Raw genomic sequence first — 18,856 nt, 5'->3', positions numbered from 1 at the left:
TCCGGTACCGGGAACCGAACTCACGACCTTGCGGGCAGGCACTTTTGCCGCTGAGCTAAATCCCCAGCCCCGAAACCAGTGTTTTTTGAATATTGCGTGCCTTCAAATTTCCCTGATGTCCCTTGTTAGGGACAGCTCATCTCTGTTTGGGTCTTTTCTAACCAAGCTTGATGCATAGGCTATCTTGTTTTTTTTTTTTGTATGGGAATTGAACTCAGGACCTTGCGTTTGCCAGGCAGGCGTTTATGATGCTGAGCTATACCCCTGGCCCTTTCATAGGCTATCTTGAAAGAACTGGGTAGAAGGAAAGAGTGACTCTTAGATGAAGCAATTAAGAATTCAACATCTATGCAGGGGACTCTAAAGCTGGAAGCCCTTCATGGCATCCTAAATTGGGGTGAGGTATTGTGTTCCTGGCCATAGACACTCATTAAAGTGAAATATTCTGAGAAGGGACAGGAAGCTTGGGAAGACAGTGTTGCGTACCCACAGCACTTTCCAGTGAGGGCACTTCTGGGATGTGACAGACGTGTGAGTTTAGGTGGGTGAGGTGGTCACTGTTGATGAGGGCATCCAGGCAAATCTCAGGAAGTCTACTGCACTGGTTTGCTCTGTTTTGGATCTCAGATTGCCATGGGATTTGGGGCATCAGGATGTGAAGGGAATCAGGCACTTTTAGGAAATACCTAGAATATTTGGGTAGTGTAGTAGCTCAGTTGCTATCATATAGAAATGCAGGATTTTAGTGACAGAAGGACATCTCCATCTCTTCATCCTTCTTCTGAGCCCTCCAGCTAGGGTCTGTGCAGATCCTCCGTGGAGGACTCAGAAGAAAGGTCAGAATATCTTTGTGTGGATGAGCTGTACCAGACTTGCTCATAGCTTTGTATCCAGTCTTGCTGGTGGCAGAGGAAGAGTTGTAACACAGCCAGCGAAAGCGTTTTTGTCTCAGTTCCTTATCTGACTGTATTACTGTGTCATTTTTATTACTGGGGTCTGCTGACAAACAGTAATAATCAGCTTCATCTTCCGTCTGGGCTGTGCTGATGGTCAGGGTGGCTGTTGTCCCTGAGCTGGAGCCAGAGAATCTCTCCGAGATCCCTGAGGGTCGTTTGCTATCATCATATATTATTTGCACAGGACTCTGCCCTGGCTTCTGCTGGAACCAGTATGCAAATTTTTCTGGCAGTGCATCTCCAGAGCAGGTGATGATGGCTCTCTGTCCCGGGGCCACAGACACTGAAGGTGGTTGTGTCAGTACATAGGAGGCGATGGAACCTACAAGAGAGAAGAGAGGGGCACTATGGAGGAAGCAGCCATTCCTAGAGCCCACCCAAAGGCTCTGCTTGGGCTGAGCCCATAGTTTGGGGCAGATCCAGCTTAGGGACCTGGGGAGGTAGAACTTGGGGATCTGGACTGGGCAGATCACCTGGGCACAGAGAAAAGAGGAGAAGCAGGAAATGAGTTGGAGCCATGATGGGGAAATTGCAGAGCTCTGGGTCCTGAGATGCACAGCAAGCTGGGCTACCCCAGGCCTCTTATTCCCCTTGGGTCCCTTGGGGCCAGTGTTTACTGATTATGCAAATTTACTCCTCCCCTGGGACTCATCACTGAGGACTCTCAAGGGCAGTTTCTTCTCAGCTGTGGGGGCCAGAACAGCAGACTGAGGAATAAGGGGTGGAGCCCCAATTTCCTCCTGCTATTTCTTTGGTCAGAAAAATCAGTCTTGGCCTCCAAGTTCCCCAATCACAGTTACTTTCCAGAGATTGACCTCAAGACCATAGTCTCAACCCTCCTGGACTGTGTTGAATGAAGCTCAGTAGGGCTGCTGACCTTCCAGAAACCTGGCCCTGGGCTGAGCTGGGTCCTCCTGAGGGTTGTTGCATGGCACCTTACTCAGCTGAAGGTGGATGATAGACACCTTACCTTCTTCTTCCGCTTCCTTTTGATCTCTGGTCCCCTATATGCACTTTTGTTCTCATCTTTGTCATTTCATTGAAAAGTGGCCCTGAGTCACTAAGGTACTTGTTAGATTCTTTCACATCTGACATTTTTCACTGGTAACTGAGGATGAGTTCTTGTAATCCCAGCACTCCGGGAGGCTGAGACAGGAGGTTTGTAAATTTGAGCCCAGCCAGAGCAATTTAGCAAGACCCTATCTCAAAACAAAAACAAAACTGAAAAATGCATGCCTTTATGGACTCATCAAATTTTTCCAAACAGAATTTTCAAATTTTATACTTTCATTTCGCAGGTTGTGTTTGTTTCCTTCTATGACATCCTCCTGCCCAAAGGAGACAAGCAGTTTGATTGGTGTGCTGCTTAAGCTTAATTTTGTCCACTTGATTGGACTGGGACCTACCTAGGGAATTCGTACAGCACACTTTTGGTTATAACAGTGTGGGTCTTGGAGGTGTGATCTGGGCACCGTATATGATTTCTAGCCCCCGCCTCTCTGGCACTGCTCTGCGCTTTGCTTCCTGGCTACCATGACTAAGCATCTTTGTCTTGTCACTCCGTTCTGCTGTTATTTCTTTTTTTTGATGTGGGGCCAGCTGGTTGTGGACTGAATCCCCTGAATCTGTGAGCCAAAGTATGGGTGCCTTTTAAGTTGCGGGTTTTGGGTATTTTGTCTCAGCTAATACAGTTGGAACTTATTTATTTAGCATCATTTTTTTTGGCGTGTAATCTTGTTGAGTAGCAGAAAGCATACCAGGCTCAGAAACATACTTCAGTGGTCTGTGTTAAGGCCTTAAGGGCTGTGGGTACACAGGGCTGAGCTCAGGATGGTGTTTGGTCCTGGACCCTTCTAGCAGGAGGATCCTGCCCCTGAACCAAGGGATTTTCCTGCAGATGTTACTCAAGAAGTCTGTAGACTTCATGTAGGGAGGAGGTCCTAAGTGTTCCCTCTTCCACCTGACCTGAGGCTTCACCTGAGCACTACAGCTGCAGTCTGTGTGTGGCGATGTGCCTAGAGATAGGAGGAAGAGAGGTCAGGGAGGAGTGGGCAGGGGGTTCTGGGAGGGCACAGAACAGAGGGACGAGCTCCAGGGTCACTGCTAGACAGTGAGAATCAGTGTCCTAGATGTTCAGGAGCCCCAGGCTGCCAGTCTGCCGGAAGGACAACTTGGACCCCTGTCTACTCACATGGAACTCCCTCCTAGAGTTCTTGCACCTCTAGGCTGCCTTCCCAGTGACTCACTGTCCTGTGGAAATTGCCCAGGCTGAAGGGGCACCAGCCTCTTTTAGTTTCCTGTTAGTGTCCTAGGGTGACACTGTGTGAGCCTGACCCTCAGAACTCGACGACTACGAGTGCATACCAGGGGGCATAGAATGGACTGATTTCTAATCCAGGGACATCTGTTGTACTCTTTTTGGCTCACAGAGCCAGTCTTTTTGAGCTCCCTCTGGGCGGTCCCAGCCTCACTCTGGACTTCTCCTGGCTGTAGCTCTGCTGCCCTCCTGCTGGTGCAGAAGACTCATGACATGGACTTTCCTCTTCTAGGTGATTCTCAAACTGCTGTCACTTGAGAGAATGGACACAGCCCCATTCTGTGACAGTTGGGCTGATCCTGACCTGCCCAGTACGGCACAGAGAGGTGGGTTTTTAATGTGCAGGGAAGTGGAGCAGGTACAACTCCCCTAACTGAATCTCAATTCAAAATCTTTCTCACTTCTTATATTTTGGTAGTAAAATGGAACGTACAGAAAAAATCTGGCGTTCTCTAGCAAGTGTCCAAGAGCTTAGAAAACATTGTGACACCACACACAGGGCTTTAATTTTTGGCCATACATATTGAAATCCACACATACGTGCTCCTCCGTCCAATAATACCAACTGCAATCTCACTGGCACACTGCATGTTTCTGGGTCCAAAGCTCAGCTGTGTGTTTGCATCATCATCATTACCATCATTGTTATTATCGGTATTATTAACCGTACTACGGTTAGTTTTTCATCACACACATTTGGGGTCCAAGTGGAGGACTTCTGTGTTAATGTAATGCTCCCTTTTGCCCAAACTGTGTGTTCTCTTCTGTTTTCACCTGGGGAAGCCCAGTCTTACCACACGGGAAACACTGTTTGCTGAGCCCCTTTCCTGAATCTCCCCAGAGTGAAGGGAAGAACTGCAAGGCCTGTGTCATGCAGTGACATCCATTCTGAGTGTATTGTCAACTTTTCCATCTCTGAGACACAATTCCTGACATGAACAACTTAAAGGAGGAGAGGTGTAATTAGGCTCATGCTTCCAGGGGATTCAGCCCATGGTTGGAAGGCCCCAAAGCAGAACCATCATGGCAGAAGAGCGGTGGGTACGGGGGAAGTTGTGTAGCCTCTATACAGTTGTGTAGTGAACAAGGAGGGCAAGAAATGTTGGGTTTGGTTTGAGGTGGAGGTGCCCCTGTGGATGCTAACCGAGCCGCAGCCTGGGTAGGCTTCTTCTCAGGACTCTATCATCCCTGGCTTGAGATAGCTGACTGCTGCACAAAGCAGCTTTGGCTCAAGGCACTTACTGCCGGGTCTTTGTGGTATCTGTGACAGGGCTCAGCCCCAGGAGCAGTGAGGGTGAGGAGCAGCTCTGCAGGCTCACTGCCTGGGATATGCCCCTTCACCTGCTTGTCCCATTGTCTGGATGACATCTTTACCCTGTGGACATCTTTACCCAAGTCACCACGTGGGTGACTTTCCTTGAAGGGGGGCAATTGTCTCCATTATGCCTGAACCAGACCCTGTTTTTATGTATTGATACGCGTAGAGTGGTCAGAACTTGTTTTTATCCCTTCAATTGGTTTTAAGCACAGCATATCCATCCAGCTGAGGTGCTGATGTGCAGTCTTTCAGCAAAGACAGCAGGGGGTTTTTCTCCAGGCCCCCACCTTCCTCCCTTGTGTGAGCTAGGATGAGGCAGGATGAAGAACCGGTGCTCCACACTGTCAGCTGGGATTGAGCCTGGGGATAAGAGGCTATGACTTCCCTGGCTTGAAAAATCACACGACAGCGCTGAAGCACTGACCCCAAAACATTAGCTATATCTCACCTGTGTTATATAGATAACTCTTTCTGTATATCCTTTTCTCTGCATAGTGCAGAGGTGACTTTGGGCCTCTTACCTAGCCCAGCTCACCACACTCACTTACTTCCTGCCATTCTCACAATCACTCATCCTCAAACCACTCCTTTCTTCATGAATTAATAATACCTGTGTTCGGCTCTGGGTGGAGGCCTTTGTTCTGAATTGCCGTTATCATGGCTGGACTTAGGAGCCCTTGGCTGCCCATAACTATAATTGTGCCTTAGTGTCTTTATTCTCACCATGGGTTGCCCTGGAAGTGGTAGAGTGGAATTAACACATGAGAATAACCATAATATTTTCAGGTGATTACAAATATAAACTTCCTAAACCTCAAGGAGACGGGGGGGGGGGGGACTCTCTATACTACCCTAGACTGTGTCCACATAAATGCGTCTGTCCTCAGGAGGCCCTGGAGGTCATTCTGCTAAGCATGTGATTGAAGCACTCACAGGTGGGAGGACACCTGTGCTACTGAGGCGCTCTGTGTCCCAGTGCAGAGGACAGGGGCTCTAATACATAGAGGTTCTTCACAGTAATTGGGATATAGTATAGATATTCCTGGTAAAAGACCTATTTAATGACTGTTCTAACTTAGAAACCACTGCTCAGACTTACAACTCCTCTCTTTTTTTTCCTTTTCTTTCTTTCTTTCTTTTTTCTTTCTTTCTTTCTTTCTTTCTTTCTTTCTTTCTTTCTTTCTTTCTTTCTTTCTTTCTTTCTTTCTTTCTTCCTTCCTTCCTTCCTTCCTTCCTTTCTTTCTTTCTTTCTTTCTTTCTTTCTTTCTTTCTTTCTTTCTTTCTTTCTTTCTTTATCTTTGCTTCCTTTTCTTTTTTTGTGTACACTTCTGCAGATCTTGTTTCTAGCGCTTCAGTGTCTTTTCTTGGGGGGAGAATTCAGTGCATCTTGTTTTTACAGTATAGACTGTCTGTGTCTAATGACCAAGTTCTAATCTTGTGATGAGGTCATTAGATGAGTTGGTCACTGGATGACGAGTTGTATGTAGTATGTATGTTACACTATTCACAAAAGGAATGGTCAGAGGAAACTCCAAATCCATGACTCTGCTTTTATTTTCGTAACTCTTATGTGCAATATTGTAATGAATAACAGCATAAAATTACAGCAATGTACAGTGCAGTACAATTGGCAAAAGTTATAGTACTTTAAGAACAAAACAAGTCATTGAGGCCCTCTAAACAAGATACACAGAACTGTACCAAAAACAAGAACGAGATGGTTCCGGTCCCAGGCACAGGTCATAAGTCTGAACAGCGCACTTTGGTGGTAAGTCTGAAGAGTCGTTAACTGAGAAGACTGCTAAATGAGGAATATGTATATTGTAATTTTTGCTGACTTTACTGTGCAGTATACGACTGTAGGTTTTTAATACATAAAAAGATCTTAATAATTGGGTAACACCAACTATGACACATCAATGATGAAACCTTTTCAATACACCTCAAATAACTACATAAAAATATTTTAAGACCCAAATAGAAATTTAAACAGATGTCCTTACTTCTTTGTCACACATCATCTCATTAGTTTGAAATTACTTTAACTTTAATTCTCTGGAATTTAACATTTTGTGTCAGTCAGTCTTTGAGAAGGAAGAGAATTATTTTCCCCTACTATGAGTTTTCTCATTTGTAGCCATCGAGGGAACAAGTTAAGCAATTTACCATCTTTGTTACATTTGTAGTGTTTCTGTCTCATATGAGCTTTTTGGTATATCCTGGATTAGACCAGTGGCTTGAAGGCCTTGGCATATAAATTATTCTTGCATAACCTCTTTTATGATGACAAAGGTGTAAAAGATTTTCATCAAGATGATCACATGTATTGCTTCTGTAAGGTTTCAATCAGTAAAGACGTCCAGAAGATTGGAATTCTGGGTAAGCCTTGTCACGCATTATTTCTGCTTTCTCTTCAGGACATGTACTGTGATATCAAGTGAGGCATGTTGTATATAGTTTCAATGCCTAATGGGGGTTTCTGCTCTCAAGTACGACTTGAACACTTAATTTTTGTCTCAATCATTGTATTTTCCCTACCATATATATTTTTAATGGTTTTTGGTTGACATGGGGTCTTGCTGGCCTTGAATTCACCACATAGTTTTGCCTGGCCTTGAATTTGTGGTGATCCTCCTACTCTAGCCTTCTGAGAGCTGGGATTAGAGGCATGCCCACTATACACTGCCATAAGTTATTATCTACTATGAATGTAGATTCCAAGGTTCTCAGTTTGGTTAAGAAATTACTGCATGCTATGTTAACAATGTTTCTTTTTGGCATACATTTTCTCAAGTCTAGTAAGCTAACAAACTGGGTAACAACTTTGCCACCCTTACTACATTTATAAGTTTTCTCTCCAGTGTGGATTTTCTTGTGGAGTTCTATAGTTTTGTGTTCCATTATACATTACAGTACTGCATGTAAGAGTTATAGAAGTAAGAGCAGCATCAAGTTGATGTTTCCTTCCAGCATTTCCTTTTCTATGTATTGTAATGGACATGCTATATACAATTCCTCATTTACCCACCAGTTCTTTCCATGATTTAGTCACAGGAATGGAACTTGGTTATTAAGCGAGGAATGTCTGTATTCTGAAACAGCCGTCCCTGTGAATATGTATGCATGAACATCAGAAACCAGGTAGGTTCATTTATCAAGAACAGTTCTAAGTGACAGTCCTGGCTGTGACTCACAGAGAGGAGTGCAAGGATCAGCATCTTTGAATCTAGGGGATGGGCAGCCAGCATGGGTCTTGTTGAGTGTACTTCATTCTAAATGAATCAAAAATGTTAGAGGGCATCTTCCCTCATACCAGTCTCAAACCCACTGATTCCACCTGGGCCTGTTTTCTCACCTAGAATGTGCTACCTAAAGAGGCGCCAAAGAAGTACTCAAACAGGACGGCATTTTCAATGTCAGGGTCAGCAAACTATGGCTGTTGCCTGTGTTTTCACATTTCACTGAGCACAGCCGCACACACTTCTTTCAGTTTGTCAATGCTGCTTTTGCCCTGCAGGGGAAGAGTCGGCTGTCTGCAGCACAGAAGGTATGATTGAAAAACTTGAAACCGTTTTTTGTCTGTACTTTTCTGCAGGTGGTGAATTTTGAATCTTCCCAGTGAAAAGACTTTGAACTTCTTCAGAATAGTGCACAAAAATATTTCAATTTAGAATGAGAAATGGCATAGACTAGTGCTGCCTATAAAGATTTCCAGGACTAAGGTTGAGCTTGATTTTTATATTCATTTAATTAATTGGTCTTGTCTGCATAACAGTGGAGTGGATAGGGGAGGCTGAAGTATATTTCAGCTGGTTCCCACAGGAAGTGACCTCGTGGAACATTTGTGTCCCTTTTGTGGAACCCGTGACAGCATCATAACAGATCTGCAGATGCAAGTGAACGGTATTCATATTTGATTTGGAAGCTGAGTTCTTTTCTATTCCCTTTAGGAAGCAGAATCAGAAACAACGCACATGCATGTGGAACGGACAACAGTACACGCATACATTTTCCCCTTAACTGCAGTAAACCTCTTTTCCCTTTCATAACATAGTCCACGGGGCCTTGGAGCACGTAGAAATCTAGGACAACTTTCCAGTGTTGTATTCTTTGTGAACATGGGATCAAATATACATGCTGTGACAAGTGTACTGAAATGTTTGGAGAAGCACGTGCATTCCAGAGGGTATAAAAGAAAACATCAATGTTTCATCTCTGAATCACAGCAATTGAGAAGTTTCTGGATCCCAAATTTCTGGAGCTTAGTTCTTTGGAGATTTCTGAGCCAAATCCCACAAAATAATAGACAAATCATTTTCTCTTATACTTTTCACCAATAAAAAGTAAGACCTGATCCTATCGACCGCTCTGCTTTTAGGTTATGGCGTGTTTCAAATTTGGGCGGTATTGTTTGAAATAGTAGAAGCAATGAAACTTGAAAAATGATTGTGAGGGCCAAAGCAGAAAGGCTATGTAACACGTGACACAAGCATCCCAGCTATCCTGCCGTGTGGACAATTTTATCCAACAGATTCTGTGGCAATAGAGGAATTGGTGATGGGATAAACTCATTTCAGAGCAAGGCCCCAAAGATGATCCCAATGTTGACCTTTGAGTTTTGGAACAAGTTTGTCGTGCGCAGCACAGAATTACGCACCTTTTGAAAAATACCTCCTGGTTCAGTCTCAGGTCCTGGTAGAGGACTGCATGAGTAATCATGTAAGCATTTTCCCAGAATTGTCAGGTTCACCAATCGTGAAGTTATGCACCATTAGCAGTGATTATTGCAAGGTGGACGTTGTGCTTTTAGGATGGAGCAGGACTAAGGCTCTGTAACCTGCATAGACAGGAGGTCAAAATCCCACATATCTACCTCTTCTGCACCAGCACCCTCCGTGGGGTCACACTTGTGTCCTGCGAATGGAAACAGGACTCCTTGTACCAGGTGACTCTAAAGCACTTATCACTTGTGTGGTCTGTCCACTCCGTCCAATAACAATATGAATGTCTCAAATGGGTTCTAACATCTAATTTTCACATTGAAAGTAAAGAGGCATGTCTAATGATTTTAATGTAACCCAATACAACAAGAAACTGTATTCTTTCCATTCAGCATTGCTGAAAACATATGTAGGCAATATTTTACACCATTGTCTTACATGATGTTATTGAAACCTATCTATTATAAATTTACGTCATATATTACTTTGTATACTAGCGAATTTCAAAGTAATTGCTCTGATTTAGTTCATTACAATTTTAGTTGAGAGCATAGATTCACATACCCAACTTTTTCAAAATACTTTAAAAAATTTCCAATCACTGAACTATGTATGGAAGTATAATTCTTTTAATATTTGCAGCCAGACTTGCATATCATGTTTTCAAGGGGTGATTGAGTTTGAAGAAGAAGAATGTTAGTTTCAAAACTACTATGTTTGCCCAAGTGTCTTACAAAAATCCATAATTGAAGAAATATGGCTTTATAACTTTTCAAAGTATAAAAGTCATGTATTTTTGTTGGAAGATTCAAAGCCATTTTATTGTATTTTTTACATTTTATTTTTAAAGATCAAAGAACCAAAATATATTAACAAGCACATAGACATAAAACAACATAAAAACAATAAAAACAATACAGAATTTCAGGTAAGGTGAAAAGAAATTAGCAATGGTTGTTGTATTACATACTGTTATCCTCTATTGGTTACTCAGATAAACAAATATAGACATGTAAGAATGATCAAACAATTACATATCAACTGTTCCTCTCAATAAAACAACAGAAATTAATAGTACAATTATCCTAACCATCATGTGTGTATACATATGTGTGTATGTGTGTATATATATATATATTCCCCTTTCTCCTTTATTTTCTCCTTTCCCTCATCCCAGACAATCTTTCTTTTGAAGTTTCTTTCCCTTTCACGCTATCCATTGTACCTTTGATTTCACTTACTCTTTCAGGTTGTTATACTAGGGAGACAATACAGTGTCTACACATATGAGTCTTCTTTATTTCACTTATGAGTATGGTCTCTAATGGTGTCCATTTACCTAAAAGCCTCAAATTTATCTTTCTTTATAGCTGAATAATATTCCATTATATAAAAATACCACAGCTTTTTTATCCATTCCTCAGTTGATGGACATTTGGGTTGTTTCCATGTTTTTAGTTATTACAAATTGTGCTGCTATAAACATGGGTGCACATATATCGTTGTGGTATGATGTTTTTAGTCCTTCTGGAAAAATACCCAGAAGGGGAATAGCTGCGTTGAATGGGACCTCTAATCTTAGTTTACTGAGGAATCTCCAGACTGATTTCCACAGTTTTACACCAGTCTACACTCCCACCAACAGTGGAGAAGTATTCTTTTTTCTCCACAGCCCCTATAGCATTTGTTGTTGATTGATTTCTTGATGACAGCCATTCCTTCTGGAGTAAGATGGAATCTCAGTGCTGTTCTAATTTGCATTTCTCAAATGATTAATGATGTTGAACATTTTTTCATGTATTTATTTGCCATTTGTATTTCTTTATCTGAGAAGTGTGTATTCATCTCAGATGCCCATTTTTGGATTGGGTCTTTGAAATTGGAGGGCCTGATTTTTAAAAATTCTTTATATGTTTGAGTTAGAAGTTCTTTGTCCAAGGGACAGTTGCCTAAAATTTTTCCCAATTTGTGGGTTTTCTTTCTACTCTAATGGTTATTTTCTTAGATGTGCAAAAATTTTTCAATAAGATGGGATCCCAGTTATTGATTCTTTGAAGAATTTCCCATGCAGTTTGGTTTTTGTTCGTAAATTCTCTGCCTACCCCTATGTCTTCAAGATTTCCACTTACTTTCTCTCCCAGTAGATTTAGTTTTTCTGTTTTAATGTTTAGATCCTTAATCCATTTTGACTTTATTTTGTTGCATGGTGATAGACATGGGTCTAGTTTCAGTCTTTGACATGAGGCAAGCCAGTTTTTCCAGCACCACTTATCAAAGCCATTTTGGCATCTCCAAGTTACAAGTTAGATTTTAATAAACTATTGTTTTAATTGATGTTATCAGTAATGTAATTCTTATTTTAGATGACCTCTGTTGTCATTGTTTTGGGTCTTTTTGAGACAAGGTTTCTCTATGCAGTTCAGTTGGCCTTGAACTCACTTTGTAGCTCAGCTTGGAATGCACAGTGATCCTGCCTCAGCTTCCCGAGTGCTAGGATTATAGATGTGTGTCAACATCCCCAGTCACTGTTGTCATTTTTCTTCACTGTAGAGAAGAATATTTGATCAAATTCTCTGTGCATTTACAGAGTTTATGGAGATATTTGTGTCTTCTCTAAAGCTCATCCAAGAGTGACCTCAGAAGAAAAGGCTCAATGTGATCAGGTGGATGATGTCTCATTCTGAACGTCTCCGTCAGTGTCTTCTTGAAGGCTCTTGAGTCATTCCTCAGAGGGTTCAGAAACACAATGCCCATTGGTTCAGGGATGGAGATTATGCATGGGGTAATCAACATGAATTGCACTCACTAAGGTGACCTGGCTGTAGTTTCTGCCAAAGGGGTCAAGAAAAGAGCTCAGCTCTGAGTTCCCAGTGTGATGCTATTCATTGCGGGAAGAGTCCAAGTACCTGGTGGCAAATGATGATATTAGACCTCCTTCGTCATGGTAGAGAGCTCCTTGTTTTTACTGAAGTAGACATTTATTTGAGATATGGTTTCCTTTCCTTCTCTTCAGAGCTTACATCCAAACAGCTATCCCTAGACTTAAAGAATGTCCCAACCACTATCATAATATTCCACATGGGACTTCTGAACAGAGAGTTCATTGTATACCTGATAAAGGGTAGCAGTGAGTCCACACTCCTGCCATTCTTTGTTTTTCCATTGTCCCCTTTATCCTGAAGCTCCAGGCATGACAGGAAGATGAAATGGTCTTTGAGAACTCAGTGACCAGGCCAACTGAGGGGCTACATTGCGCAGTGATAGACAGTGTTTGTGATACTAAATATTCTCTAAGTCCACGTGTCATACACGGTGTTGTTGTTTTCAAGTTAGGGTCAGGGCTGCAGGATTCAAGAAGTGGATGTGGGAGTGGTTCTATTCACCAAGGTACCCAGTGATCCACTAGCTCAGTGTTTTCTCCCCTCTTTGTGACTTTAAGATGTTTTGGTCTAGTGCAGTGGTTTCAGTTCCAAAAGTACAACACTTCCTTTGGGCACATTGAAAGTAGACTTGACGAGGCTCCATGGCCCCTTTCTGTCCTGTGACGAGGAATCATCAGGTAGAATCAGAGGTAATGACTGGTGTTTGATCTTAACTATGTGGGGGAATGGTGTTGCTACTTCAGAACCGAGATGAGGAGGAGGAGCATAGAGGGAAGATATTGTTAGTACTCCCTCGACCTGCTGTTCAAGTGAGAAAATCCACACAGTCCAATTCTGCAGGACTGTTACTGGCCTACTCTTTCTTGTAATGAAGTTTAGGTCAACCCACATGAGGTGACTCCTAAAGGGATCAACACAAAATACTTGCTGATGGCAAAGGGAGTATTAAATGTGTACTGAAAGAGAAGCATGTGTGACACAGAAATGAGGTTTCATGGGTAAAAACTGTGGTTTTGTTTGTTTTCATATGAGTATCAGTGAAGTTGTATAAATCAGATATTTTGGCTTTGTTCAACTGTCTTATCACAAGGTCATCTACATTTTTTTTTTGGAACTGGGAATTGAACTCAGAACCTTGCACTTGCCCCGCAGGTGCTTTGCACCTGAGCCATCCCAGCCGATCAGAGTGTCATCTAAATAAGATGTTAGTAGTAGTTACATTCACACAGCAGTATTGAAGTTATGGGCTACAAAGCAGGGAATATGAACATCTTGGAAAATTAAAATATCTTTCATGTGCTGATGCAGAAAGTGTTCACATGTTCTTGATAGTTTGGGGGATAATTTTATCATTTTAGGTTTGCACAGTTATTATTGTGTTTTCTTGGCTAGTGTATGACTCAGAGATGTGAATGTGTTTCCCACTGTTAAGTGTAGGCTGTGGTGCCTTTTTAGTGATGGCTTTCTTAGAGTGAAATTTACTTTCCAGAATTGAACACATCTATATTTCTGGTTCAGGAAGTGAAAGAATCATTTTTTCCTGCAAGATATGAAGGATTCAAGTGAAGCACTTTCTATTGTGTAGCTCACATGCATAAGGAAAAATCTGCTGACTTTCTCTGCAGATGTGAAGCAAAAAGTCTACTGTCCCTGTATTCACCTCCAGGATGGATCTGTCTCTCCAGCTCTCGTTTATATCCCAGAGTACCTAGTATGTCAGGATTTGCTGCTATTTCATAAAAATGCAAGGAAAACTCAGATATAGCTGCTGCACTTTGATATTTCTGGTAGGAATTCACGGGAGAAACCAGTGTTTTCTGGGTATCAAGTGCCTTCAAATTTCCCTGATGCCCCATGCTGGGGACAGCATATCTTGTTTGGGTGTTTGCTACATAAACTTAAGATGGACAATTGACACATAGGCTATCCTGAAATAACCGGGCAGATGGGGAAAATGACTCTTAGGAGAAAACGATTAAGAATTCAACATTCATTCAGGGTACTTTAAGGCTGGACACCCTTCGTGGAATCCCAGAGTGGAGTGAGGTCTTGTGTTCACGGCCACAGACATTCAGTAAAGTAAGATATTCTGAGAAGGGACATGAGCCTTGGGAAGACAGCGTTCTGTATCAGCAGCATTTTTCAGTGAGGGCAGTTCGGGACGTGACAGCAGTCTGAGCTTAGGTGGGTGGTTTGCTCACTGTTAATAAGGGGATGCAGGTGGATCTCAGGAAGTGTACTGCATTGGTTTGCTTGTCCAGTATCCCAGACTGCCATGGGAAGTGGGGCTTCATGATGTGTGATGAATCAGGCACTTCTGGGAAGTATGGAGAATATTTGGGCAATGCTGTGGCTCAGTCACTGTAGTATAGAAACCCAGGGCTTTAGTGACAGATAGACATGCTATCTCTTTATCCCCCTTCTGAGATGTCTACATAGGTTCTAACCACTGCAGAGCCTACATGGAGGACTTGGAAGAAATGGCAGAATTTCTTCTATGTGGGTGAGCTGTACGGGACTTGCTCATGGCTTTGTTTCCAGTCTTGCTGGTGGCAGAGGAAGTGTGTTAACACAGCCAGTGAAGGCGTTTGTGCCTCAGTTCCCTATCTGTCTGTACTACTGTGCTATACTTATCACTGGGGTCTGTGGATAAACAGTAATAATCAGCTTCGTCTTCGACCTGGGCTCTACTGATGGTCAGGGTGGCTGTTGTCCCTGAGCTGGAGCCAGAGAATCTCTCCGAGATCCCTGAGGGCCGCTCACTATCTTTGTATATTACTCGCACAGGACTCTGCCCTGGCTTCTGCTGGAACCAATGTGCATATTTTTCTGGTAGTGCATCTCCAGAGCAGGTGATGGTGGCTGTCTGTCCCGGGGCCACGGACACTGAAGGTGGTTGTGTCAGTACATAGGAGGCGATGGAACCTACAAGAGAGAAGAGAGGGGGACTGTGGAGGAAGGACCCATTCCTAGAGCCCATCCAAAGACTCTGCCTGGGTTGAGCTCCTAGTTTGGGGCAGGGCCAGCTCAGGGTCCTGTGGTGGTAGAACTTGGGAACCAGGGCTGGACAGGTCACCTGTGCACAGAGAAAAAAGGAGGAGCAGGGAGTGAGTCCAAGCCATGACAGAGAAATTCCAGAGGTCTGGGTCCTGAGGTCCAGGGCAAGCTGGGCTACCCCAGGCCTCTTTATTCCCCTTAGGTCCTTTGGGGCCAGTGTTTGGTGGTTATGCAAATTCACTCCTCCCCTGGGGCTCATCACTGAGGACTCTCAGGGAGCTTTCTTCTCAGCTGTGGGGGTCAGAACAGCAGACTGAGGAGTAAGGGGAGGAGCCCGAATTTCTCCAGCTACTTCTTGGGGCTCAAAAATCTGTCTTTTTCTCGAATGTTCTTAATCACAAATAACTTTTCCGGAGTTTGACCCCGGGATCACTGTCTCAGCTCTCCTGGGCTGTAGCATGTGTTGGATGAAGCTCAGTAGGGCTGCTGACCTTCCAGATGCTTGGCCATGTGCTGAGCTAGGTCCTTCTGCGGGATAGATCATGACACCTGGCTCAGCTGAAGGTGGACTATAGATGCCTTACCTACCTCCTCCTTTTCATGTCTGGTCCCCTGGATACACTGTGACCTTGTCTTTGTCATTTCAGTGGAAAATGGCTCTTTTTTCATTACAGTATTTGTTAAATCCTTTCACATATGACATTTTTGCTTGGTAGCTGATGACATGTTCCTCTAATCCCAGCACTCTGGGAGGCTGAGACAGGAGGTTTGTAAGTTTGAGGCCAGCTAGAGCAACTTAGCAAGACCCTATCTCAAAACAAAACAAAAAACAAAATAAAACAAAAACATACTTGATAGACAGATCAAAATTTTCAAAATAGAAGTTTCAAATTTTACACTCCCATTTCACTGGTTGTGTTCCTTTCCTTTTATGACATCCTCCTGCCCAAGGAGATAAGCAATTGGACTGGCATGGTGGTTAACCTAATTTGATCAACTTGATTGTATTGGGACCTACCTGGAGAATTAGTAAGCACACTTTGGGGTGTAATAAAGTGGGTCATGGAGGTGTGACCTTGGGAACTATATATGGTTCCTAGCCCCTGCCTCTCTGGCGCTGCTCTGTGCTTTGCTTCCTGGCCAACATGACTAATCATCTTTGCCTTGTCACTTCCTTCTGCCATGATTTTTCTGCCATGGAGCCAGCTGTTTGTGGTCTGAATCCTCTGATGTAGTCTTGTTGAGTATCAGAAAGCATACCAGGCTTAGAAACGTACTTTTTACTTGTGGTCTCTGTTAAGGTCTCCAGGGTTGTGGCTACACAGGGCTGTGTAGGAGGATGTCATGGTCATGGTCATGGACCCTTCTAGCCAGGAGGATCCTGCCACTGAACCAAGGGGGGCCCTCATGACTCACTTGTGACCTGAAGCAGGTGAGAGTCTACCCTCACTACAGATTTCCCTCAAGAAGTCTGTAGATGCTCCTACATCCAGTGATGAGGTCCCAAGTGTCCCCTCCTCTGCCTGACCTGAGACTTCACCTGAGCACTAGAGTCACGGTCCAAGAGCAGATGTGCGGCAGAGATAAGAGGAGGAGAGGTCAGGGAGGAGGGGGCAGGGGGTTCTGGAAGGGTACAGTTAGAGTATTTGTTAAATGCTTTCACAGAAAGAGGGACAGAACAGAGGGACAAGCTCCAGAACAGAGGGACAAGCTCCAGAACAGAGGGACAAGCTCCAGGGCCACTGCTAGACAGTGAGAGATCGTGTCTGGATGTTCCAGGGATCCAAGCAGCCAAGCTGGGTGTAGGACTCCTGGGAACCCTGTCCACGCATGCTGACGTCCCTCCTGGAGTTCTTGGACCTCTTGGCTGTCTCCCCAGTGACTCACAGTCCTGTGCAAACTGCCCAAGCTGACAGTGGGACCATCTTCCTTTAGTCTCCCGTCAGTATCTTAGGATGACGCTGTGTGAGCCTGATCTTCAGAACATAGTGATGAGTACACCCGAAGGGCATAGAATGGGCTGATTTCTCATGCCAGGGCCAATCACTGGGCTCTTGCTGAGCCACAAAGCTAGTGTTTTTGAGCTGCCTCTGGGCACCCTAGCCTAGCGCTGGACTTCTCCTACCTATAGCTCTGCTGCCCCCTGCTGGTGCTGTGGACTCATAACAGAGACTTTCCTCTTCTAGGTGATTCAAACTGCTGTCACCTGAGAGTATGCACAGAGGGTACAGCCTCATTCTGTGACAGTTGTGTTCACCCTGACCTGTCCAATGGAGCACAGAGAGGTTTGTTTTTTAAAGTTTAGGGATGTGGATCAGGTACAGCTCCCGTAACTAATATGAACCCAAAGCTTTCTCTGTTGTGTTTTGGTAGTAAAATGGAGCCTACAGGAAAAAAATGGCGATCTCTGTAAACTGTCTAGGAGCTTAGAAAACATTGTGACACTGTACACAGGGCTTTAATTCTTGTCTGTGTATGTGGAAATCAAGGCATATGTGATTCTCTTTCCAATAGTCGCCACTGAAATATCATTGACACATTGGATGTTTCTGGGTCCAATCTCAGCTGTGTGTTTACATCAACATCATCACCATCATCATTATTATCATTATTATTAACACTACTACAGTTATTTTTTTATCACACATATTTGGGGTCCAGAGTAGAGGACTTCTGCATCACCCTAATGTGCCCTTTTGCTGAAATTGGGCGTTGTCTTCTGTTCTGACCTGAGGAAGGCAAATCCTACCACGCAGGAAACACTATTTGCTGAGCCCTTTTCCTGAATCTCCGCAGAGTGAAGCACAGAACTGCAAGGCCTGTGTCATGCAGTGACATCCAAGGCTGAGTGTATTAGTCACTTTCCCATCTCTGAGACACAATACCTGACACCGACAGTTTAAAGGAAGAGAGGGGTAATTTGGCCCACAGTTCCAGGGCATTCAGCCCATGGTTGGAAGGCCCCAAAGCAGAAACATCATGGCAGAAAGGTGTGGGTAGTGGTTGGTAGTGGGTAAGATGGGACAGCACCTACACACTTGTGCAGTGAGTGAGGCGGCAAAAAAAAGTGAGGGTTGGGTTGAGTGGAGGTGCTCCTGTGGAGGCTAAATGAGATCAATGCTGAGTGGGCTTCTTCCCAGGCCTCTGTCATCCCTGGCTGGTGATAGCTGCTTGTTACACAAACAATGTAGATCAGGGCATATCCTGTAGGATCTTTGTGGTATACAGGGGAGAGCTCAGCCCCTAAGACAGTGAAAGTGGACGGGCACCTCTGCAGGCCGTTGTCCATGATATACCCTTTCACCTGCTTGTCCTACTGTTTAGATGACATCTTTTCCCAGGCTGTTTCCACATACATGCCTCTGTCCTCAGTAGGGCCTGAGTCACTCTGTGGGGCAAGTGATTGAAGCACCTACAGGTGTGAGGACACCTGTGTTACTGAGGGATCCGTGGCCCAGTACAGAGGACAGGAGGCTCTCATAGATAGTGGTTCTTCATAGCAATTTGGATACAGTACAGATATTCTTTGTTTAATGACCTGTTTAATGAGTGTTTGGACTTAGGAAGCACTACTAGGCTAGTGCTGCCTATAAGGACTTCCAGGACTGTAGTTTGAGATTGATTTTCATATTTATTTTATTTGCCTCTTCTCTTTCTTTCCTTAT

General features: G+C 43.8%; 2 gene segments (V, D, J or C); both read right to left on the bottom strand.

Moving 5' to 3' along the window:
* The window catches only part of LOC102009145, a 718,028-nt gene that overhangs the window by 142,098 nt on the left and 557,074 nt on the right, over window positions 1–18,856 (bottom strand).
* Window positions 1–18,856, bottom strand: part of LOC102014012 — a 660,803-nt gene that overhangs the window by 138,542 nt on the left and 503,405 nt on the right.

The sequence above is a fragment of the Chinchilla lanigera genome, unplaced genomic scaffold (assembly GCF_000276665.1).
Source record: "Chinchilla lanigera isolate Chin_1 unplaced genomic scaffold, ChiLan1.0 scaffold00054, whole genome shotgun sequence".
NCBI lineage: Eukaryota > Metazoa > Chordata > Mammalia > Rodentia > Chinchillidae > Chinchilla > Chinchilla lanigera.
Note: the sequence above shows the minus strand (reverse complement) of the source record. Positions and strands in the feature narration are given on the sequence as shown.